At 36.6% G+C, this 27,006-nt stretch overlaps 1 pseudogene; it reads left to right on the forward strand.

The window, feature by feature from the left end:
• Positions 1-6,726: 6,726 nt before the first annotated feature.
• On the forward strand, positions 6,727-6,827 carry LOC121483689 (annotated as a pseudogene).
• Positions 6,828-27,006: the final 20,179 nt, after the last annotated feature.

Genomic DNA, 27,006 nt, shown 5'->3' on the forward strand with positions numbered 1-27,006 from the left:
TAAGTTATGTCAAAGTAAGCATATAGATGGGTTGGGATATAAATGGGATACTTGGAGATATGGCAATTTGCAATCTTGTGGGAAAGGACAATAGAATCACAGAAATGCCAGTCTGGTTATATTGAGTCAGTGAATCAGCTCCTATAGTAAAAATATGAAATGTATTGTTATTTGAGAGAAGTAGACTCCTCAATGACACAGTGTTATTTAGATCTTCTCTTGCAACCACAGAAGTTTCTACATAATATAATGTCCAAATATCCATAATTTAGCCCAGTCATATAAGAATCAAAGTCATTTTCCTTCATTTAAAAAGGAATAGGGGGATCCCTGGGTGGCACAGCAGTTTGGCGCCTGCCTTTGGCCCAGGGCTCGATCCTGGAGACCCGGGATCCAATCCCACGTCGGGCTTCTGGTGCATGGAGCCTGCTTCTCCCTCTGCTTATGTCTCTGCCTATCTCTCTCTCTCTCTCTGTGTGACTATCATAAATAAATTTAAAATTTTTAAAAAAAGGAATAGGCTTCTAGAGATTCTATTTCTGAAAAACTGAAATACGTAGTCAATACTATGTATACTATTTAAAGTGTTGCTTTTTATGGAATCTTTTCTACCAGTGATTGCTAAACATTAAGGTTAGAACACAATATTCTCATAATACTTAGAATAATATTCATATATACAACTCATTGTATAGGTCTTTGTATCTATGTAATGAGATTCCCATCATTGCACATAAATTCCATTTATATTCATGATGTATGTTTTGCCTGAGATGTTTAAACATCTAAAGGTGATTCCAAAGTTGCCCAATATGTGTGTGTTTGTTTTTAATCATCAGCCCTTGATACACTAAGATAAGTGATATAATTATTTATTTTTGCTGCAAATGCCTAGCTTACTGATTCTTTGGCATTAGTCAAACAGAGTGACTAGAAAATAGTTCTTATACACTTCTAGTAAGAATCTAAACTAACAGAACTAAAAAGAAAGAAATATCACAATTTCTCTTAATAACTCATGACAGCTATGCATAGTTACATTTTTCTATGCTTAAATTACTTGTACTCTAATTTCATTCAATCTCTGTTTTTGTCCAATCTTCAGAACTAGTAGCTATCAGATCAGCAGCATTTATATTCTTCAAGATAGTTACTGGAGCTGCAACAAGTGGATGTTGATGTAGAGCACTGAATAAAAATAAAGAGAATGGGCATGATTTATTTTCTTTTTCTTTCTTTTTTGGATATCATGTAAAAATATGTTGAAGTGACTATTAAACATTGGGGTGCAGGTGTCCTGTCATTTCACTGCATCTGTCTCTTTGGGGTAAATCCCCAGCAGTACAATTGCTGGGTCTTGGGCAGATCTATTTTTAACTCTTTGAGGAACCTCCACACAGTTTTCCAGAGTGGCTGTACCAGTTCACATTCCCACCAACAGTGTAAGAGGGTTCCCCTTTCTCCACATCCTCCCCAACATTTGTTGTTTCCTGTCTTGTTAATTTTCCCCATTCTCACTGGTGTGAGGTGGTATCTCAATGTGGTTTTGATTTGTATTTCCCTGATGGCCAGTGATGCAGAGCATTTTCTCATGTGCTTGTTGGCCATGTCGATGTCTTCTCTGTGAGATTTCTCTTCATGTCTTTTGCCCATTTCATGATTCGATTGTTTGTTTCTTTGCTGTTGAGTTTAATAAGTTCTTTATAGATCTTGGAAACTAGCCCCCCCTTTTTTTTAAGATTTTATTTATTTATTCATAGAGAGAGAGAGAGAGAGAGAGAGAGAGAGAGAGAGAGAGAGGCAGAGACACAGGCAGAGGGAGAAGCAGGCTCCATGCAGGGAGCCCGATGCGGGACTCCATCCCAGGTCTCCAGGATCACACCCCAGGCTGCAGTCGGCGCCAAACCGCTGCACCACCGGGGCTGCCCGGAAACTAGCTCTTTATCTGATATGTCATTTGCAAATATCTTCTCCCATTCTGTAGGTTGTCTTTTAGTTTTGTTGACTGTTTCTTTTGCTGTGCAAAAGCTTCTTATCTTGATGAAGTCCCAATAGTTCATTTTTGCTTTTGCTTCTCTTGCCTTCATGGATGTATCTTGCAAGAAGTTACTGTGGCCAAGTTCAAAAAGGGTGTTGCCTATTTCTAATTGCCTAATTTATTGGCGTATAGCTGCTCATAATATGTTTTTAAAATAATTTGTATTTCCTTGGTGTTGGTGGCGATCTCTCCTTTCTCATTCATGATTTTATTAATTTGAGCCTTTTCTCTTTTCTTTTTAATAAGGCTGGCCATTGGTTTATCTATCTTATTAATTCTTTCAAAGAACCAACTCCTGGTTTTGTTAATCTGTTCCATAGATCTTCTGGTCTCTATTTCATTCAGTTCTGCTCTATCTTTATTAACTCTCTTCTTCTGCTGGGGGTAGGATCTATTTGATGTTTTTTCTCCAGCTCTTTTAGGTGCAAGGTTAGCTTTTGTATTTGAGTTATTACCAGTTTTTGGATGGATGCTTGTATTGCAACGTATTTCCCCCTCAGGACTGCTTTTGCTGGATCCCAAAGATTTTGAATGGTTTTATCTTCATTGTCATTAGTTTCGATGAATCTTTTTAATTCTTCTCTAATTTCCTGGTTGACCCTTTCATCTTTTAGCAGGATGGTCCTTAACCTCCACGTGTTTGACATCCTTCCAAACTTCTTCTTGTGATTTAGTTCTAATTTCAAAGCATTATGGTCTGAAAATATGCTGGGGGTGATCCCAATCTTTTGGTATTGGTTAATACCTGATTTGTGATCCAGTATGTGGCCTATTCTGGAGAAATTTCTATGTGCACTTGAGAAGAATGTGTATTCAGTTGCCTTTGGATTGAAGTTCTGTAAATATCTGTGAAATCTATCGGGTCCAGTGTACCATTTAAGCTCTTCTTTCTTTGGAGATGTTGTGCTTAGAAGATATGTCGATTACAGAAAGCGCTACATTCAAGTCACCAAATATAAGTGTATTATTATCTAAGTATGTCTTAACTTTGGTTATTAATTAATTGATATACTTGGCAGCTCCCACATTCGGGGCATAAATATTCATGATTGTTAGGTCCTCTTTTTGTATAGATCCTTAATGTATGATATAGTGTCCCTCTTCATCTCTTACTACAGTCTTTGGGATAAACTTTAATTTATCTGATATAAGGATCCCTACCCCTACTTTCTTTTGAGGACCATTTGAATGGTAAATGGTTCTCCAACCTTTTATTTTCAGGCTGAGGTGTTCTTCTGTCTAAAATGAGTCTCTTGTAGACAGCAAATAGATGGGTCTTGCTTTTTTATTCAGTCTGAAAGCCTGCACCTTTTGATGGGGTCCTTAAGCCCATTCATGTTCAGAGTTACTATTGAAAGTTATGAATTTAGTGTCATCATGATATCTATTCATTCCCTGTTTTTTGTGGATTGTTTCCTTGGACTTCCTCTTTCTTTTACAGAGTCCCCCTTAATATTTCCTGTAGAGCCAGTTTGGTGGTCACATATTCTTTCAGTTTCTGCCTATCTTGGAAGCTCTTTATCTCTCCTTCTATTCTGAATGACACCCTTGCTGGATAAAGTATTCTTGGCTTCACGTTCTTCTCATTTAGTACCCTGAAAATATCCTGCCAACCGTTTCTGGCCTGCCAGTTCTCTGTGGAGCGGTCTGCTGTTAATATAATATTTCTTCCCATATAAGTTAAGAATCTCTTGTCTCTTGTAGCTTTAAGGATTTTCTCTTTATCTTTGGAATTTGCAAGTTTCAGTATTAAATGTTGAGGTGTTGAGTGGTTTTTATTGATTTTAGGGGGGATCTTTCTATCTCTTGGATCTGAATGCCTGTTTCCCTTCTCAAGTTAGCGACATTCTCAGCTATGATTTGTTCAAATAGAGTTTCTGTACCTCTGTCCCTTTTGGCGCCCTCGGGAACCCAAATTAAAGTAGATTTTTCCTTCTGAGGCTGTTATTTATTTTCCTTAACCTATCCTCATTATCTTTTGTTTTTATCCTTTTTCCTCCTTGCCATCAACTTGTCTTCTATGTCACTCATCCTTCTACCTCGTTAACCCTCATTGTTAGGACCTCCAGTTTGGATTGCATCTCATTTGATTTTTAATATCGGCCTGATTAGATATAATTTCTGCAGTCATGAAGTCTCTTGAATCCTTTATACTTTTTTTCTAGAGCCACCAGTAGCTTTTTAATTGTGCTTCTCAATTGGCTTTCTGACATTGAATTGTAATCCAAATTTTGTAACTCTGTGGGAGAGACGACTGTTTCTGATTTTTTTGTGGTGACTTTTTCCTTCTAGTCATTTTGCTCAGTGCTGAGTGGCCAAAAACAAGTTGTAGTGGAAAAAGGAGAAAAAGAGGAAAAAAAATGTAATAAAGAAATAAAAAAAGGGGGGGGGGAACAAACAGAAAACAAAAAACAAGGGGGAGTATCTTCTGATTCTCTATACTGTAAATCCCTCGACTTCTCTGGAACTTTCCAGTGCCTCTGGGTCAATAACTTGCCTTTCCCCTGTCCTTCTAGCTGGTCTTCTGGGGGAGGGGCTTGCTTTGCTGATCCTCAGGTGTATGCCCCTGGGGGAGCTGCCCAGCCCCCTGTAGGTGCAAGTCTCAGTGGGCGCTGTTTATCCTGTGAGGCCCCTGTTAACTCCCAGGTACAAGGTGACACCAGGAGGAACGAAAACAGTGGCGGTGGCCAACTCTCCAGCCCTAGAAGTAGCTCCAGCAGTAACTACCGCAGCTCCCAGTCCGCAGGGGCCTGGGTGCTCTGGGGGCACTGGGGCGCCGATCTGCACAGCTCTGGGCCAGCCGGCAGCAGGAGCGCCCTCGGTGTCCTAAGCCCTCCTGGCCTCTGCCTGTCCCGGGGGGAGCGCCGGATCTTGGGCTGTGTCCCCCAGTGCCCTGGTCTCCAGGGCCTGCAGCACTGTAATTGCACTCCCGGGGCTGCGCAGCCCCCGCCGCGGGGAGCCGCCCCCCTCCCCAACCTCCACTTGAGCTCCTCCCAAGGCCCTGCCGGTGCCGGCTGCAGCCCTTTAGGAGGCGGCGGCACTGGGCACAGGACAGAAGAGCAAAGCTCGGAGCTGTGTCCCATCAGGAGCAAACGTGGACCACATCAGGCCTAGTCTTCTGGAAGTCTCGAGAAGGTAGAGGAGGAAATCCACTGCGGTGATGTGGGGCCTCCTAGAGACACTGGTCACGGCATAGTCAGTCTGAGTTAGAACGAGTTTCCCCCCCCAAACCCTACAGATTCCAGCTCAGTCTGTATCACCGAAGCTGTACTGGGCCTATCATCCCTGGGCTCCTGCAGCATCTTCCTCCGAAGCCTCCGAAGTAGCCAACATCTTCCCTTTTCACTTGCCAGTAAGTCACTTAACGCTTTTTAGGGGCGAGGAACTGAGACCTTATTTTCCTGCTCCCAAGCCACGAAAATCTAAACACCACTCGTCAAGTGACTGAGCACACAGCTGCCTGTGGCCTCCCAACGTGTGGAGGTGTGTGGAGGTGTGTGGCGTGCTCTCCCCTGGGCGCAGTTCTTCCGTTAGTGCCCCTGGGAGCCTGAGGGCATCCCTTTCCCTCCTGGGATCCTGTCTGAGCTCTCTGCAAGCGCCTTTCCATCTGGGAAGATTGGTGAAGCTCCTGCTTCTCTGGGCCTGGGCCTTCCTGTCTTGGGGGCACTTGCCACGTGGCCTTAGCGGGGCTCCTGGGGGGCCCCTCCCCCTTGGATGCCTTTTTATTTCTTTATTATTATTTTTTTCCGTCTACCTACCTTGATAGAAGCGCAAACTCTTCTCACTGTAGCATTCCAGCTGTTCTCTCTTTAAATCTCAGGCTGAATTCATAGGTTTTCAGGACGATTTGAAAGTTATTTAGTTAGGTATGTTGGTGGGGACAGGTGACTTGGGGACCCTAGTCTTCTGCCATCTTGCCCCATCCCCGGTAAAAGTCAATATCTTATAATGGTTTAGATCATGTGTTCTGCAGTTGTCCTTCTATAGGTAAAATTTTGGTTCTGTCACTTAGTAGCTCTGTAACTCAGAGGAGAATTTAACGTTTTGTGTTTAGCTTTCTCAACTGTGAAATGTTAGTAATTATTAGAATTATTGTTGATTTCTTATTTTCTTCTGGGCAGGCCAAACTCTTTGGAAAACTGAAAAGAATAAGAAATTAATCTAAGCTGAAGAATATCTAAATAATCCATTACCATGGTATGAGGAGAGTATCTTCCATTTCTTAGTTCTTAGTTTCTTTCTTGCAGCTGCATTGGTGTGGAAATGGGAATATATAACTCCCAGACTTACTTACCCATTTATTTATTTATTTATTTATTTATTTATTTATTTATTTATTTATTTATTTATGTAGACTCCATGCCCAGCATGGAGCCCGAAGTGGGGCTTGAACTCAGGTAACTTGAGATCAAGACCTGAGCTGAGATAAAGAGTCAGATGTTGGGACACCTCGGTGGCTCAGCAGTTTGGCTCCTGCCTTGGGCCCAAGGCATGATGGTGGAGTGCCAGGATCGAGTCCCCTGTCAGGCTCCCTTAGGTGAGCCTGCTTCTCCTCTGCTAATGTCTCTGCCTCTCTCTCTGTGTCTCTCATGAATAAATAAATAAAATCTTAAGAAAAAAGAGTCAGATGCTTTACTGACTGAGCTCCCACGTGTCCCAACCATCAGACTTTAAACATACACTAGTTTGTGCTCACTTTGGTAGCACATATACTAAAATTGGAATGACAAAGATTGTCATGGCCCTGTGCAAGAATACCAAACATATTCATGATGCATTCCATATTTTTGGAACTAAAGGGTATAATGCTAAGTGAATAAGTCAGTCAAAGATAAATACCATATGAGTTCACTCATATGTGGAATTTAAGAAAGCTGACAAATAAGCAGAAAAAATTAGAGATAGAGGAGATTGAGAGAGAGAGAGAGAGAGAGAGAGAGAAATCAAGAAACAGACTCAACTACAGAGGACAAACTGATGGTTACCAACCAGAGAGGAGGTGGGTGGAAGGATGGGTGAAATAGATGATGGGGATTAAGGAGTGCACTTGTGATGAGCACTGGCTGTTGAATGAAACTAATATAACATTGTATATTAACTAACTGGAATTAAAATTGAAACTTAAAAACATATATTGGTTTGACCAGAATTGTGATCGGGAGGAGTAACAAGTCTGCAATTTTCTAGAGTGTGATATGGGAAAAACAATGAGTCAGGAAATAATTCCTAGGTTTTGAGAAAAGTTTTAAATAAAAGGTAGCTTTGACCTAGACAAAGAAAGAAAACACATTTTAAGTAAGAGGAAAAATAATATATAAAAATATGAAGAAATAAACCACCATAATATAACTTTTGATGAAATACAATTAATATGTGTGGATGGTGCACAAATTATATGTGGCAGGATGTGAGAGTAGAGGAGTAGGTGGGGATTGAATCATTAAGGGTATTGGGGTCAAACTAAAAACATTCCTTATATTTAAAGTGTTGGGAGCAGAACCAGATTAGAGGCAATAAGACCATTTAAGAGACAATGATAGGAATCTGGGCAAAAGACAATAGGCATATCAGAAATATTCCTTTAATTGTGTTTGTATGTTTGAATGTATCTCATAAAAACAGAGGAAAGAAGGAATGGAAGAAGTCAGACTGCCATTTTACTACCAAGGGAATGAGGTTGGTGGAGAGGAAAATACTATTTATGTTATTTGATTTGATATAATAGGTTTTATTTTTCTAAAAGAAGTGTATAAAAAGTCAATAAATTAGACATCCAATTATTAATTTTTTCTGCTTGAAGTATATGTACATCATCTTACTCTAAATTTGCAGTTACTTTCTATTGCTCACATATGCAAGACAAAGAATGACATCCCATATTTTAGCTATTATTATCTGTGCTTTTGTTGTCATATCCAAAAAAATGGTTGTCAAGACCAATGTCAAGGGGCTTTTTGTCTGTTTTCTTCTAGGAGTTTTATAGTTCAGTTCTTATGTTTACATCCTTAATACATTGTGAGTTAATTTTCATGGATGGTGTAAGATAGGGGCCCAATTTAATTATTCTGCATGTAATTATCCACTTTCCCCAACATTATTTATTAAAAAGACTATCTTTTCTCCACTGAAACAAATATTTACTCCCTTGTTAATTATTAGTTGGCTCCCTTGTCAAATATTAGTTGAATTTTAGCATGTGAGGGTTTATTTGGAGGCTCTGCATTCTGTTCTTTTGGTTTATGTGTCTGTTTTTAATGCCAATGTCATACTGTTTTGATTACTATAACTTTATAATGTAGTTTGAAATCAGGAAATGTGATGCTTTTAAATTTGTTCTCCTTTCTTAGGATTGTTTTGGCTATTCAGTGCCATTTGTGGTTCCATACAAATTTTAGAATTATTTTTTTCTTTTTCTGTGAAAATGTCATTTGAATTTTGATAGGGACTGCACTAAATCTATAGATGGCTTTGGGAGTATGGTTATTTGTGGGAGACAAAGAGAGAGAGGCAGAGACATAGGTAAAGGGAGAAGCAGGTTCCCTGTGGGGAGACCAATGTGGGACTTGATCCCAGGACCTGAGATCATGACCTGAGCCAAAAGCAGATGCGCAACTGCTGAGCCACCCAGGCATCCCTATTTTTATTTTTTTTAAAGATTTATTGTATTTATTTGAGAGGGAGAGAGAAAGAGAGCAGAGGGAGGGGCAGAGGGAAAAGGAGAGAGAGAATCTTAAGCAGGCTTTTATACCCAGTGCAGAGCCTGACACAGGGCTCAATCTCATCATCCTTAGATCATGACCTGAGCAGAAATTAAGAGTTGGGTGCTTAACTGGCTGAATCACTCAGGTGTCCATGGACTCTTTAACAATATTAATTTTCCTGGGGATCCTGCCTGGCTTATTCAGTAGAGCATGTGACTTTTGATCTCCAGGTCATGAGTTCAAGGACCAAATTGGGCATAGAGCTTACAATAAAAAAAAAAATAATGTTAATTTTCCTAATACATGAACCTGGAACATTTTTCTATTTTTTGTGTCTTTTTCATTTTCATTTATGAATCTTGTAGTTTTCAGTGTACAGATATTTACCTCTTTGTTTGAATTTATTCTTAAGTATTTTATTGTTTTTAATGCTATTGTGGATGGAATTGTTTTCTTTATTTTTTTCAGATATTTTATTGTCAGTGTATAGAAACACAAATGATTTTGTATGTTAATTTTATATCCTACAAACTTCCTGAAACTGTTGATTAATTCTCACAGTTCTTTGGTGGAGTCTTTTGGGTTTTCTATGTATAATGTCATGCCACCTGCAAACAAAGACAAATTTACTTCTATTTTCTGATTTGCATTCATTTTGTTTATTTTTCTTGCTTAATTTATTTGGCTAGGACTTCCAGTACTATATTTAATAGGAGTAGTGATAGTGGGCATGCTATTCTTATTCATGATCTTAGAAGAAAATGTTCCAAACTATCACTATTGAATATATTAGCTGTGGGTTTGTCATACATGGTCTTTATTATGCTGAGGTATGTGCATTCAATACCAAATTTGTTGGGTGTTTTATTTATTTTTTTCATGAAAGGATGTTGTATTTTGTCAAATGTTTTTTTCTGCATCTATTGAGATGATCATATGATTTTTGTCTTTATTAATGTGGTGTATTACATTTATTGATTTGTGTATGTTGAGCTATCCCAGGGTTATATCCTGCTTGATCATGGTGTATAATCCTCTTAATATGCTGTTGAATTTGGTATGCTGATATTTTGCTGAGAATTTTTACATCTCTGTTCATCAGGGATATTGGTCTGCTTTGTTTTGTTTTCTTAGAGTGTCTTTTTCTGGCTTTAGTATCAGGACAAATGTTGGCCTTGTAAAATGATTTTGAAACTGTTTCCTCCCTTCAATTTATGGAATAGTTTAATATGGATTGACATTAATTCTCTTTTAAATGCTTGTTAAAATTCGTAAGTGAAACTATTTGGTCCGGGACATTTGCTTGTTGGAAGGTTTTTAATTACTGTTTAATCTCAAAGATTTCACTATAAACTTATAGATAAGTCATTAAAATTTATGTTAGAAATAAATGATATCAAAGGTGATTTTTAAATCCCATCTATTTGGTTTCAGGTTGTTACAAAGCATCATTTTGCATCTTTCCACTTCTTCCTCCATTTTAGTCAAAAACTGCTCAATAGAAATAATATCAACAGAAACAAAGTAACTCTGAGATTTCAAAATGGACCAAATTGTAAATAGATTATCATTCCAGTCAGAACCCAGATGTATTAAAACAAGCAATGGATGACCATTGGATAAACATGATACATTTAACAAATCCATAAAATACTGTCTGTTTTTTACATGCATAAAATTAATAGGATTCTTATTTCAATGCAGTTCCCAAAATGTTACAATCAGATAAGATATACCTAAATCCATGTGCTTCAACATCGCTTTTTTAAATGAATTACATTAATCATTTAAAACAAAATTAATCATTTAAAACAAAGGGGCCCAATCTTCTACAGAGGCTACTATTAAAAATGAATTCTCCTATCTAACTTATAATGAATATTTGCTTTTATTATTAAGGATTATAAAATAACCAGTATGGAAGAATTAAAAATAACTTAATAATATATCATATTCATCATTTTACCCATACTTCTATCAGTAATATCCCTTCCTTGTTTTAAATATGAATGAAATTTGCATAGTTAAATCTTAAAGTTGTAAAGTGGTAAAAACAATATTTTTATATTGTTAAGAACAGAAGCACCAATTTGTTTTATTTTTTTCTTATTTTTTTAAACATAAAGCTTAGTGAAACTATGTCTCTATAAACAATTAGTTCAATAATTTTGACCTAACCAGTGGGCCAAGCACCATTTTTCAACTCAATATAACTGCCAGTAAAATTAATTTACCAAATTTTCTATTTTTTTCTGAACTGATCTTTTCATAACTGAATATGCAAGTAAATTCATCAAAAATATTTGTACATGTCATTTGTAGAATAAAATCCCATGCATACAGACTCTCAAGTGAATGGTGTATGTTGGGGTGTGTGTGTGTTTTCAAGGATAAAAGCTAGAAAAGAGAACAAAAATCAGGTAGAAAATACCATGACCTTACAATTTGAATGAACCTCAAATTTTAACATGGTATGCAAAAATCAGAAGATAAAAGTTCCAGTACATAATATAATATAAATTTTCATTTGTGTCATGATCCACATATTGTGTGAATAGTCAAAAACTGGGCATTTAGTATTGGGACATTTTTTCCAAAGGTAATCCCCCAGTAAAGCTAGATATTGGATTGAGAGTTGTATTATAATTATTTGAGTTTACTTGAGAAGTTCAGTGATCATTTGTTATTTTTGTTTTTGTCCATTACTCACCCACTTACCATCTTAAGTGCCTAATGACCTTTCTTGATTTATAAACATGCAACAGAAGACAAATGAACCAACATGTGGGGCTGGATGACCTTTCTTGGATTTCTGAGACCTTAAACTCTCATTTATTTTTCTTCTAGAAGTGTATAAATCAAAATGAAGCAGGTTGTACAATGAAGAGTTAACTTTGTCAGTGACATATATTTACGTCTTCTTTGAAGAAAAATATACATGAAAGCCATTCCTTTCCTTTTCATTGACTGTGCAGTGATTTCTAAACTACTGATAGAAGCACTCCAGATTTAGATCATTTTAATGCTTAAATAAAAAGGATTTTGGTCTTCAAAGTGAAAATAAGCACAATCAATAATTATCTTTTTCTTGTATACTACTTAAACCGTATGAGCTCCGATTTAAGTGGAAACTATAATTGGGAGAAGGAAAACACATCTATGTGACAAACATGAATCCTAATCAGCATTAGAATCTTGCCATTGTTTATATTCTATTCTATTTTACTAACATTTTTTTTTAATCATTTTATAGTAGTTTCTTCCTTTTTTTTTTTTTACTATTTTCTATGACTGGACTATGATATACATGCCCCATTTCTCCTTTGCTGTTGTTTACTGGAGCTGATCTATAAGAAAGTTAAAATGCCAGGGCCATACATTTTCTTTTCTTTTAGATTTTATTGATTTATTCATGAGAGTCACAGAAAAAGAAGCAGAGACAGAGATAGAGGGAGAATCGGGCGCCCTCCGGGGAACCTGATGTAGAACTTGATCCTTGGACCCCGGGAACACGACCTGAGCCAAAGGCAGATAATCAATCACTGAGCCACCCAGGTGCTCCAGGCTATACATTTTCAATAAGGATTGATATATTTTAATAGTTAAAAAATCCTAATTATCTGAGTATCTTGCCATTTCACCAAAAAATAAAAATAAAAAAAATCACATTATTTATTTGATTCTGGACTTGTAGAATACAAAACATCATTCCTTCAACAATTTATTTATCCAGCTGAACAAAATTATTTGATCAGTGAACCTAGAGATGGCATAGAAATGACTATCAAGAAAATAGCCACACTACTGTCTTTGAAAGAGTAAGTTTATGGTTAAAGAAGAATATCTCTCCTTTAGAGATTGATCTGTTTCACAGTTAACACAAAGCAGAAGCTGATATGTGGACTTTGTTTTGATAAGTAAAAATCTTAATTTTTTTCAGTTGTTTTTTTAACTGTATCTTATAAATATTTTTAAATCTCCCAATTATTTAGTGGACATTTATGATTATTTTAGCAGTGTCCATCATTCTTTTTCAATTGTCTGGGGATTTATGTGGTTCTTAGGAAGCTGATGCCATGTACATGACACACAGACACACACACACACACACACACACACACACACACACACACATACACCACATTTATTTTGTTAAGTAAACTCTGTGCCCAATGTTGGGTTCAAACTTATGACTCTGAGATTAAGAGTCACATATTTCACTGACTGAGCCAGACAGGTGCCCCTCTACCCCTATATTCAAGGGGAGATCATGAGGTTGTGTAAGCCGATCAGCGCATTACTTCTCCCTGAATATATTTATCTAAACTGATTTGGTCTGTTTTCATACCTTAAGCTCCTTTACTTGCAACTCTGAGACAACTAGCTTACAAAGCCCTACACAAGCTCCACCTTTGTTAACTCTCAGAATTCATCACCTATCTCCCTTCTTTCTCCAGTTCAGCCACACTGATCACTTTGCTATCTCTAATAAGTCAGTCACATTTTTGCTATAAGCATCTTTGCACCAGTTGTTTCCTGTACCTATAATACTCTTCCACAGATATCTAAAAGGCTGACCTTCTCATTACTTCAAGTTTTTGCTAAAATTTACCTTCTCAATCAAGTCTACTCTGAGGACATCATTTTTAAGACATTTTTTAAAAATATTTTATTTATTTATTCATGAGACACACACACACAGGGAGGGGGGGGAGAGAGAAAGAGAGAGAGAGAGAGAGAGAGAGAGAGATTGGCAGAGACATAGGCAGAGGGAGAAGCAGGCTCCATGCAGGGAGCCTGACTGGATCCCAGGTCTCCAAGATCACGCCCTGGGCTGAAGGTGGCGCTAAACCGCTGAGCCACCCGGGGCTGCCCTGAGGACATCATTTAAAGAGTCAACCTATCCAAGCACTTCCAAACATTGTCTGTTTTATGATATATATATTTATAGTAAGAATGCTTTATTTATCCCTCATGGTACTAACCCTAATGAAGGACAAATCAAAGATATTAAAAAAATACTGGCTGGATTATTTTGTGAATATAATAAACATGGGTAAAATTCATAAAATATTTATCAATTCAAGCTAGGAAAATGAACATAAACAAGAACATATCAGAAAGTCATTTTCATATGGCTATAAATGTGATTTACACACAAAAACACACAGTGTTGTGTTTTATGAAAATATCTCAGTATCTACTTGAGACAGTGGAAAAAAGGACAAAGAAATGGTTGGGCATGTGGTTTACTAGGCTCTCCAGTATTTGTTCAGTAAGAAAAGCAGAAGGTAGAGGGAGGGTACACTACTAATAAATTACTTGGAAATTTGGTAGGAACTTGGCTATACTATAGGCATTAAATATATAATCATTGCTATATTCTAAAGTGAACAATATTTTTACTGGATCACTTTCACAATTAAAAAATCATAGTATATTTCATTTACACTTAGGGACAAAATAATTCAAGACATTAGGAGCCTAGTTTCATAATGCATTGAAGTTAAGAGGGTCCTTTCCCTTGCTAAATGATTTACCAATAACAATTTTTCCACATATTAGCAGAGTGACACTGACACAAAGAAAGGGAAGACAGAGAAAATCTCTATCAGTGTTGCTTTCTGATCATTTGGAATTAGAGATCTATTCTTTCAAAAGAATGGTACCTTGCCATGTATGATGGATTCCTTAGAGCAATGATTAAGTGGATGGTTTACCAACAGATCACAGCAAATGGAAATGTTTCTTCTTTTTAAAATAATGCTAATTTTTGTATATCTAAAACTATATTCATTAATTCATTCTCACATACACAAAATATGTGTGCGTGTTTGTATATGTGATTTCTTACCTTGTTCGTTAAATTATAAAGGTACCTTTATGAACAGTCAATTTTTTATGGTGAAAATGTACTCTATTGGCATCATATAATAGTATAAATTATTTATCCTTGACATAGATACTATTTGAAATGCTTCTCAGTAACTATATTCTCCTTAAGATGTGAATTTAGACAACAATGTGAAAACTGTGCTCAACTCTTTTTATCTTCATGATTTACTAATAGGATTGACAATGAAGCTGATATTTTGTACAAAGAATCTATCTTATAAAATTATTGGAATCTTTCACTTAGACATAACAAGTACATTCAGTCCCTGAGGTATTTTTTCAAGAAAAGGGATAGTTGCTTTTTTGACAATTTGCAGCTACAGCATTTATACTCATTACAAAGCAGATGGAAACCATTTACTTACAAAAAGAGCATAAAACTGTAAATGGCAACCCTTACCTCTTAAGTTATTATTATATTATTATTATTATTATTATTATTATTATTATTATTATTTTAGAAGAAACAACAGCCTGACAAGACCACAAATGACATACTCTCAATTTCACTTAACCTGATTTAAAAAAGAGCACAATTTGTCCTTACTCACTCCCAGTAGCCTTATTGGAGTTAATACAACAGATGTTTTGTCACTCAGCTAGTCACATGATTGCTTTTCACTCCAGTGAACATATTTTGGAAACAAGCTAATGAGGCGATCTGTAACAAACGCACTCGGTCCCCTTTGGCTGATATTTCTTTGCTGATGTCATTTATCCTTCATTGTTAATTAAATAAAAATAAGCAGCAATTGCTTTCCCAGTATTATACATTCAGAAATAAATCTGTGTAATGTGGTGTATAAATGTGTTTTTGTTAAAATGTTCAAGTTCAAGTGATGAACTTTAAGCCTGTGCTAATTGTTTAAATGAGGGCACAGACATTTATGAAGACTCAAGCCCATTATAAGAACCACTACTGTAATAAAAGTATGTTCTTAATGGAACCCGCTCTCCATTTATATGATATGAGCATTTTGGTTAATCTTGGGGTTTATGAACCAACATATCCCTGTTGAAATGCTAATGATCTAATGTAATTAGTATTATCTATATAACAAGTGAGTAGACATGCTTATATCCAGTGTGTGGCAAGTGATATCCAATGACCAGCCTTATGCTTTCCTATGTAGATGACAAGAAACTGTAGCCCCAGGTGCTATCAGTCACTTGCTCTAAGCTAATGCTTTTTCATAATAGACACTTAATATAAAAAATTAAAATAAAAATACAAGATGGTATTTCTTGCAGAATAATAAATATTCAGGGAATTCATAATTTTAGGATCAGTCCTCTGGTTAAAAGTTGTTTCTATTATATAATAAAATTGGTTGAAGTGCTTTTTTATTTTTCTTTTGGCATTTGTCAAGTTTTGCCTTTCAGATACACCTGTTTCATTGCATCCTCTTTATCTCTACCTTTTCTAGGAAAGGTCCATAAAAACCTTATGGGTAAACTCTGAGAAATGTGGGCAAGAGCAAGAGGATCGGAGTCTCTTTAGAAAAGGTAAATAGGCTACATTAGGTCAAGGGTCAAGTCATTAGATGTAGAAGTTTTAAGACTATGCCTCCTTAGCTTTTGTATTTAATGAGTGAACACAAACTTAAAAAATAATTGAGAATGACAGTGTCCTAAGGTATTTTGTTGGTGATGGCATTTTCCAGGTGAGATCAATAAAACAACATGAAAAGTAAGCCAATAATACTTTTCTGTGGTTGGACCAATGATCCCCATTGCCTCCTTCAAAACCATCCACATTAAGTATGTCTATGGAAAAGATGCTTTTTCTGTGCAAATGACTCCTTTCTAACCATTCATTGCTCCAAGCTCCCCTAAAAATTTTAAAAACATCACTGACCATGTCCTATTACATCACTCAATAAAATAAATAGTATTTTATGACTAATAATGTAAGTAGGATAGAGTCTTAGGACATTTCCTGCAGTTTAAACCCAACATGTGCAAATCTGAGTGCTGTTTCTTTACCAATGTACTTACTCCATCCGTAAATAGGTCCTTGGGCTACAAATCTAGGACTCACCAGGGCTCCTTCTTCCTCCTCAACCTACAATATTTACTTGGTCACAAAATCCAATCACTTCTATCTCCTTGTTACCTCTTGAATCTGTGCACCCCAGTAACTTTCTTTTTAAATTTTTATCATTTAGGGATCCCTGGGTGGCGCAGCGGTTTGGCGCCTGCCTTTGGCCCAGGGCGCGATCCTGGAGACCCCGGATCGAATCCCACGTCGGGCTCCCGGTGCATGGAGCCTGCTTCTCCCTCTGCCTGTGTCTCTGCCTCTCTCTCTCTCTCTGTGACTATCATAAATAAATAAAAAAATTAAAAAAAATTTTTATCATTTAAGTATAGTTGACATGCAATGTTATATTAGTTTCAGGTGCACAACATAGTGATCCAATAATTCTATACACTATACAATGTTCACCACAATAAATGTAGCTACCATCTGTCATCATATAACTTTATTACAATCATATCAACTGTATTCTCTATACTGTACCTTTCTCTTTTTTTAAAAGGCTAACTTTATTTATTTATTTATTTATTTATTTATTTATTTATTTAATTTATTTATGAGAGACTCACAGAGAGAGGCAGAGACATAGACAGAGGGAGAAGCAGGCTTCTCATAGGGAGCCTGATGCGGGACTCGATCCCTGGACCAGGATCACGCCCTGAGCCGAAGGCAGATACCCAATGTCCCAATATGCTGTACCTTTCATCTTTGCAACTTTTTAAAATTTTATCACTGGAACTTTGTACCTCTTAATTCCTTTCAGCTGTTTTCCCCATCCCACTACTTCTCTGGAAGCCATCAGCGTATTCTCTGTATTTATAAGTCTGTTTCTGTTTTACTTGTTTGTTCTTTTGTTTTGTTTAGATTCCATATATAAGTAAAATCAGGTGGTACTTGTCTTTCTCTGACTTATATTTTTAAAGTTAATTTTCTTTATTTGAGAGAGAGAGAGAGAGAGAGAGAGAGAGAGAGAGAGAGAGTACAGGTATGGTTAGGGGCAGAAGGAAAGCTCAAGCAGGCTCTGGGCTAAGTGCAGAGCCAACTTGGGGCTCAATCTCATGACCCTGGTATCATGACCTGAGCTAAAATGAAGAGATGGATGCTCAACTGACTGTGCCACCAAGGTGCCACTTATTTTGCTTAGTGTAATACCCCCTAGGTCCATCCATGTTTTTGCAAATGGCAATATTGCATTCTTTCTTATAGCTGAGTAATAGATGATAGATAGATAGATAGATAGATAGATACTAGATAGATAGATAGATAGATAGATAGATAGATAGATAGATAATCTCACAGCTTCTTTATTCATTCATCAATTGATGGACATTTGTAGTCTTTCCAAAATTTGGCTATTGTAGATAATGCTGCTATTAACATTTGGAGTGCATGTGCCCCCTTTGAATCAGTATTTTTGTATCCTTTGGGTAAATGCCTAGGAGTGAAATTTCTGGGTTGTAAAGTAGCTCTATTTTTATTTTTTGAAGAAACCTCCCTAGTGTTTTCCATGGTGGTTGCCATAATTTACATTTCACCAGTAGTGTACCAGTGTTCTTTTTTTCTCCACATCCTCACCAACACTTTTATTTTTTAATTAATTTATCTTTTTGTTTCTGTCAAAGGTCTTTTTCCAATGTCTTTTTTTAAGGCTCTTATTCTGTCTTGGACTGTGTTAGAATTTGCAGGTAAATTACGGGATATTGAGTTAAATCTAAATTTCAGATAAGAAATGAAATCATTTTAGTATAAGTATGTCCCTAAATATTGCATGGGACATACTTACAATTTGGAAAAAATCCACTGTTCAAGTGAAATTCAATTCAATTTGGTATCTTATATTTTCATTTGCTTAATTTGGCAACCCTTGACTAATGGCAAAAAAGTCCTTTTCTAGCCAATGTCCTTTCCAGTCCCTCTTCAGCTCTAAGTCTATGATTATCTTTCTAAACCGTAAATTGGATTATAGCAATGTCTTACTGAAAGAGAAACCTCCTTTGACTCCTCATTTCCTGTAAATTACTTCTGAATTGCATAGCTTGACTTTTAAGGCCATTGGAAATCTGCTTTTAACATATTCTTAGAGCTATACCATCTATCACAGGTCCCCAGTGTACATGTACCTTATACCACACTGGACTTCTCACTTTCGCTTGATCTTCCTTGAACTCATGCAGAATTTGTACATGTGATTTCCTGTATGTGAAGTTCCCATTCCTGCTTCATTACCTAGAAAATTATTTTATAATGTAAGAGAAAATTCAATTATTCTTTGCATATTAATTCATATTAATGTGACCTGCTTCATCTCTTTCTGAATGTGCACACATTCCTCTTGGCAACCCATGTGAATGTTGGCTGTAGGCATCATGGTGTCTCACCACTAGATGTTCCAGCAGGGATCTTCTATGAACAAAGACTGCATCCTGCCCAACTTAGCACCCAGCCACATGTAGGGAAACACTTATCAATGACACTGCCCGATCATCGTGGCCCTTGCTTAGACTTCCCCAGTAGTCTTCAATATTTTCCTTGTGCCTGTTTTTTCTTCACCCTGGATTGAAAAGGATGCTTGCATTGCATGTAGCTGTCCTGTCTCTTTAGGTTTCTGCAGTCTAGAAGAGCACTTCCTGTCCCCAGCCCCATTCTCAACAGCTCTAGTCTCTTGTGATCAGACTCAGGTCTACAAGACCAGTCAGGAGTACCATGTTGGTGTTCTTGAGGGAAGGAGGCTTGAGCTTGGCCCTTCACTGAATACCTGCCTTCTTGCAGTACATTTCTCTAGGAATTTTGGGGGGATACAGGGGAGGCAGCACTTGTAAGCACAAGCAAATCAACATCAGATTTAATTATTAACTCCTTTGAATTCCAGTATTTTTAATTTCAATGTTCCCAGTAGTGGCTTCAATAACTGTTTCTAATGCCACCTTGTTGTGGCTATTGCCACACTGTACTGTAGTAATCTATTTACAGATTTGTCCCTGTCCCTACTAAGTTTTAAAACTTATTTGAGAGAGGGAGCACAGAGGGAGAGGGAGAGGGAGAAGCTGACTCCCCACTGAGCTAAGAGCTTGATTCAGGGTTTGATTGCATGGCTCTATCCCAGGACCCTGAAACCATGACCCAAGCTGAAGGCAGACACTTAACCAACTGAGCCACCCAGGTGTCCTTATCCGTGTCTTCATTTGAGCTATTACAAACAAGTGGGGGCCATGTTTTATTCATCTATGGATCCCCAATACCTAGCTGAATGTCTGACATACTAGATATTCAATAAGTGTTTGACACACCTATAGATACCTCCTATCTTTAAATTCTTTGATATCTGAAATAGAATCCTACTTTCTACTTTTCCTCCCCTTATACTCCTAAGTGGGTGTGTATGGGTGTGCCTTTGAAATTCTGTTTTTTTCTTAAAGATTTTATTTATTTATTCATGAGAGACACAGAGAAAGAGAGGGAGAGACACAGGCAGAGGGAGAAGCAGGCTCCACACAGAGAGCCTGATGTGGGACTCCAGGATCATGTCAGCTGAAGGTAGACGCTTAACCGCTGAGCCACCCAGGCGTCCCCAAAATTCTGGTTTTATGTACCAAAAATCACCCCACATAACATCTATTAAGCGCATCAATTCCCAAGTGTTTTCATCACTAAATTTTTCACATGCCATAATAGGCAGAAATCCATTGAAATATCTCATTAAAAACAGCCCTTTTCTAAAAGTTCTTTGCCAATGATTTGCCTCCATAAGCATCTATCTAAAATTGAGTTAAATGCTATTCATGTAATTCAGGGGAAAAAGTGGAGAAAATTAGAGGTGTATAGAAGTTGTTAGCCAGGCTTTGGCACTCTTCCTATCACTTTTCCAGGAATTAGAATATTTGGTTGGTCGTTAAAATCATATTTCTCCTCCTTAGATAATATTGAAGACAGAAATTAGGAGTTGAGGATGCCTGCTGGCTCAGTGATGGAACATGCAACTCTGGATTTGAGGGTCGTGAGTTTGAGCCCCACATTGGGCATGAAGCCTGCTTAAAAATATAAAAACAAAACAAAAAACCCCACAATACCCTAGGTGTTAGGAGCAGTAGTGACAAAGCATAGATGTTCCACAGGACCAGATCTGAGTGTTTTCCGCTCTCCTAATTTCTACTAAGACTACCAGCCTTAATCCAGATGAAGGTTGTACCATGGAACAATCTGAAAACAATTTTTAAAAAGTTTTTATTTATTTATTCATGAGAGACACACACACAGAAGGAGGCAGAGACACAGGCAAAGGGAAAAGCAGGCTTCCTGCAAGGAGCCCAGTGTGGGTCTTGATCCTTGGTCCTGGGACCACACCCTGAGCTGAAGGCAGACACTCAACCACTGAGCCACCCAGGCATCCCCTGGAAAAAAATTTAGTAAAAGTCTAGTCACATTTTAAAGTTATAATGAAACTGGTAAAAGTATAAAGTTGAGAAAAATCAAAACACTAATGCTTTAGAGAAGCTTGACTTTAAAGTAACTTTTTTCCTCTCCTCTGTAAGCCTCTGTTCCTCCCTTCTTAGCATTTTGTTTCAGAAACTCAGTACCACCCTAAAGACTTGAGGAAGGAGGCTGGTAGCACTTACACAATTCCTGCTAAAACCAGCTAGATCCTATATTCCCCTATAGAGCTCCCCAGCCCCTTCCTCTGGGCTTGGAATTTTTGAAGGCCATAGCCTTCTGCATCCTACTTTGCCAGGCAAAGCAATGACATTATTGTTCCTCTTTATCCCAAACTCTGTCTTTGTGTTATATTTTGGCTCTGAAGCACGGAGGTCAGTTTTCTACAAGAGGGCATAAGCCTAGACCTAGAAGTAAAATACAGAGCAGACTTCTGGTAAGGCTTCAGGAAAATGAAACAATCTACTTAGTTGTTAATGGCCATGGGAGAAACAATTGGTCATTTAGAGACTGGGCTGCCCAGAAAATTGTCAGTTTTCATTAAAAAAAAACAACTATACATTTAAGAGTTTATATACATATCTTTGTATATTTTCTATTAATTAAGTATATCCTTATAATTTGACATTTTTATCACTAATCATGGGAAGGTGAAAGGTTTCACTCCCTTGCTTATTTCAGGTAACTCATAACCTGCTCCCAAGTGAAAGCACAAGGAAAAGCCAACAGAAAATAATATACCATGAATCTAATCACCTAGGATATCAAAAGAAGGTTGCACTGAAGTGGTATCTTTCTCTTGTACCTTTTTGATGACTATCGAGCCATCTATATTCAGTGTCTCAGTTTACCAGCCCTTTTGCAGTGAGATCAAGAACATTAAGTTACCAGTTCTTTTCTATTGGTTGATTTAGTAATCTATGGACACTATGAAGAATTTACACAATGACTGGCACCTGGTCTAACATCTTTCAGTACACAATTAGGTCAATTATATAAAGTATCAAGGAATCCCACAAGACAGATGTCAATAGCAAGGAGTAATAAAGTATAGATATTTTATGTAAATAAGTTTTAAAAAATATTTTATTTATTTTAGAGAGAGAGACAGCAGAAGGAGAAGCAGAGGGAGAGAATCTCAAGCACACACCATGCTGAGCATGGAGCTCAACGCAAGGCTTGATCCCAGGACCCTGGGATTATGACCTGAGCTAAAACTAGGAGCTGGACACTTAACTGACTGTGCCACCCCGGCACCCATATGTAAATAATTTTTTTAACTTTTTATTTATTTATTTGACACAGAGAGTGAGAGAACAAACAGGGGGAGAGGCAGGTAGAAGGAGAGGGAGAAGCAGCCTCTTCCTCCCCATACAGGGCTCAATTCCAGCATCCTGGGATCATGGCCACATGATATATATATATATCAAATAGACCTAGGATCTTTGTTAAATTATCTGAAGCATTTGGGGTGGCCTTAAAATTAGAAAATACATAAAGACTCCTAACTCGGGGAAACGAACTAGGGGTGGTGGAAGGGGAGGAGGGCGAGTGTTGGAGGGGAATGGGTGACGGGCACTGAGGTGGACACTTGACGTGATGAGCACTGGGTGTTTTTCTGTATGTTGGTAAATTGAACACCAATAAAAATTAATTAAAAATAAAAAAAAAGAAAATACAGATTAATATTATTTTATTTTTTAAACAAATTGTTTTCACTTGATACTTCTGAGGTATACTAATAGCAGTTTTTTTTAAAGATTACTTATTTATTTATTCATGAGAGACACACAGAGAGAAGCAGAGACACAGACACACAGAGAGAAGCAGAGACACAGGCAGGGGAGAAGCATGCTTCTAGCAGGGATCCCAATACAGGACTGGATCCCTAGACCCTCCCTAGATCCCTAGATCCCTAGATCCCTAGATCACTCCCTGAGCCAAAGACAGATACTCAACCACCAACCCACCCAAGTGTCCCAATAGCACAGGTTTTTCAGGGGAAATCAGAGACAAATTATGTGAGGCAGTACATCATGAATATATGTTCTGAGATTAATGGAAATGCATTAATATACAGTGTCCATTGTGATTTTGCACAAACCATTGTCTTAAGCATTCCTAATGAGGGATATCACATTAAATATACTATTGAATGTCATTTAACTAATCATATAGGGTAAAAAACTATATATGTACTTGACCTGTTTCTGGACTTTACGGTGATTATGTATACTTAGGTATATAATGTGTTATTACAAAAAACAAAAAATATAAGAGCATGAAGTAAAAGACATTTCCTAAGAATACCAATTTTTCAACTGTAGCTTCAATAAGCTGCATACTTTCTCTTAGAATTTGTTTATGTAAGATTTGTGACACACTTTTTGATATGTGTCAAGTTTCTAAAAGTTGTGTTTCTTTTCAATTCATTCAATTTTTCTTACTACTAAGAAAGTTTTAAAAATAGAACAGAAAACACTGAAATGTGTTAGAGAGATATGTTTTATCATAATAATAGGCTGACATTGTAATAAATTGATTGCCTGACAAATATTCTCCTTCTCTCTGTCTCTCGGTGTCTACACACACACACATACACACACACACGGAGTTTTTCCCAAATCTCATTATCCACCTCCCAGTTGTACACATTAATTAAATTTTCATGATTGAAATACAGTAAGCATGCCTTTTACACAGTAAACATAAAATACATGGCACTCCTGCTTTAGTTGAATTTGGCTTAGTAGTGTGTGTGTGTGTATCGAGGCGGGGAGGATATCACCAAGAATAAAGGAATGACTTCATTGTTATCATTTCATCATGAACCATGCCTGAAACATTGCCTACATCTGTTGAATGGTACCATACTGATAATTTTTAAAGCATCTGTCCTCACCTTAACACAGTATGATACATGCCTTGGTATGAACTGGGTGAAATATCTGAACTCATGTGCAGTAGACCTTTTAATCTCACTTGTAGGACTTTCTCAATCAAAATGCATTTATTGAGTATTAGGAATTTTGGTGGCTATAAAATTTTTAAGTCATAGCCCTTGTCTTTTAGGAGCTTCTACTCTTTTATTAACTACAGAATGCCAAATTCAGTTTCATCTAGAGCAAGTGTCTACTATTTTATAATTCTAAAATCCATGTTAAATTCCTTTAAACATATGCAATATGCTACACAATGATATATTTTTGAGAAAAAAGCTGAAAGATACGTGAATACCTTTAGCCATTATTATTCAGTCACAAAGGGAATTCCAACATGAATAGAAACATCGCTGATATGAAAGTTTGAACTAGTGGTAACTAAGTGGAATTGCTGCTTATTGAATTTTCACTAATTCAGTATAACACTAAATCAACCTTATAATAGCCAACCTACTTAGTCTTTATTGATTGACATTTGTGTTACTATTTCATTTTGAATGTACATAGAATCTTAATCTTCAGGGATATGTGCACTGATCTTTTAAATATGTTTGAAACATAATTAAACGTAAATCTATGCCAGATCATTTTCTAATAAAACATAGAAAGAGCCAATATATGTTTAAATAAGATGGAATAAAATGTTTCTATGGAAAAATATGAAAATGATGTCTTTGTCCAAACTGTGAACAAGTATATGCCTTGGACAGATTCCCAATGAAAATTACATAAAAATTGATACCCGTAGGCAGCTAAATCCTGTATCATCAACAAGTGCACATTATAGCAATTAAATATAGTAGCAGTAGCAGCTTCTGATGTGGTGTCTAAGTTCTAGTACTTAGTTATCCAACTAAGTCAAATTCCAGTGACTGCCTTGCATTTTTGCTAGGACATAAAAGGGATAATTATGCTGTTTCATGAAAAAAAATGTTTATCCATTATTAAGGACTGCTCAATCAGGAATTTATCATAACAAAACCTTAAATGTTGCATTTCTCCCCTAATTTTATCTGATATAGTCTATGTTTGAATCAATCAAGGAGAAAAAAAAAACTTGCAACTTGCAATTTCCTGGTTTAGTTTCCACTTTCTGATGGCAGGTATAATTATAACATAGAATGCCACAACTCATTGTTGGTACAGTTTAGACAAAAATACAAATTTTAAAAAAGGATTAAGAAGCTCTGTTATGAGCATTGTAATTTTCCAAATCAAAACAAAGTCTACAAATAGCAGTAGGGAAATGATCTTAACTAGCAGATGTATGAAGAGACCCAACCTCCAGTTCTTAAATTATAGCTGCTTCCAGATTAAAGCAGTGCTCCTGATGGAGCAGTGTGCTTTATATCCCCTGGCAACATCTCTTTTTTTATTGCACTAGAAACCAATGTTGAATTTCCTGAATAATTACATAAATAAACCATGCACTTTACTTATTTGTGTGCCCATATTTAATGATATATTGTGCATGTAACTTTCAGAAATATGATTTATGACAGTTTATATTACCACAGAAGGGTGTTTACTTGAAATATGTACTTGAAAAATATCCTATAAAATGATATTATTTGATATATATTCAGAAATGATCTGATTTTTCAACAAAATGCAAACTAAAAAACCTAGTTCCAATTAAATCATTCTGAGAGTGTTCTTAATTGAATTCTCAACTTTAAATGATGTAACAGACTAATGAAAATAAACATATAAATTATAATTATTTTATTCTATGTTATGATGCTAAGGATCCAAACAGTGCTGTGGGTTGATGGGTGCTATCTTCAAAAAGGTATAAAGCAAATTCATAACCCTAAAGTCTAAAATTCGTAGCATATATGAAGGAAATTTTTAAGCAAAGTTTGAAGGGCAGGGATGCCTGGGTGGCTCAGCAGTTGGGCGCCTGCCTTCGGCTCAGGGCATGATCCCAGGATTCAGGATCAAGTCCTACATGGGGCTCCCAGTGAGGAGCCTGCTTCTCCCTCTGCCTCTCTCTCTCTCTCTCTCTCTCTCTCTCTGTCTCTCTCATAAATAAATAAATCTTTTAAAAATTTTTTGAAGGGTGAAAACCATATATTTAACTTTATGTTTACTCTTTTATCATTTATTTTATTTTGATTTTTATCTTAAAAGTAAAGTTTTTCTTAAAAATGAAAAGAAAATCACATTCTCATGACTTTTCCCTAATTATACATATGACTACTTCAAAAATAAACTTTTCTAGACTATTAGGGACTAATTCAGAAAGGTACTACCTAATGGTTCAAAACATATTTTAAGTTACTCCTTAGCATATTACATAGAGAAGAAATTCAGTGTAGTATGCAAGTATCTCGAATTCTATGCATCCAATTAAATGTTTGAAACACTCAAAAATCCAGTTATTAGATGGTTTAAGCTAAGTTAACTAGTAGTCCTCATAAATTAAGCTCATTATTACTTTCCAGTTTGACTTGCCCCTCCCCACCGACTTTAATTTAGCACTTGATTCTGTGCTCCTTGATGTCCCCTATCTTGTTGTCAACAAACTTATTAAATATTTAGCATCTTTCTTCAACCTTTTAAAACTTCTTTGACTTCATTAAAATTTGGCTTTCTACTGACACTGCCACTTTTTTTTGGCTACATATTCCAGAGAAGATTACATCTTCTTTTAGGACAAACATGAAGAGTTAATGCTCTCCTTAATTCAACTGATAACTCCAGGCCATATAACCGGACACTTCCAGCTCTTAAAATGTGATTTCTGTCCTCTCATTTTCCTGAAAGTTCTTACCAAAATTAGGGAGATAATGATATTTAGTGGATGCATCCTGGTCTATATCCTCTTGATCTTAGTACGTGGCATTGTTAACTCCTCTCTCTTTGAACTATTTTTATCTCTTGGTTTCCACAACAGGGCATTCATGTTTTCTTTCCACACCTTGGATTCTTTATTCCTATCAATCATAGATCCCTCCATTG

Source organism: Vulpes lagopus, chromosome X, assembly GCF_018345385.1.
Source record: "Vulpes lagopus strain Blue_001 chromosome X, ASM1834538v1, whole genome shotgun sequence".
NCBI classification, from domain to species: domain Eukaryota; kingdom Metazoa; phylum Chordata; class Mammalia; order Carnivora; family Canidae; genus Vulpes; species Vulpes lagopus.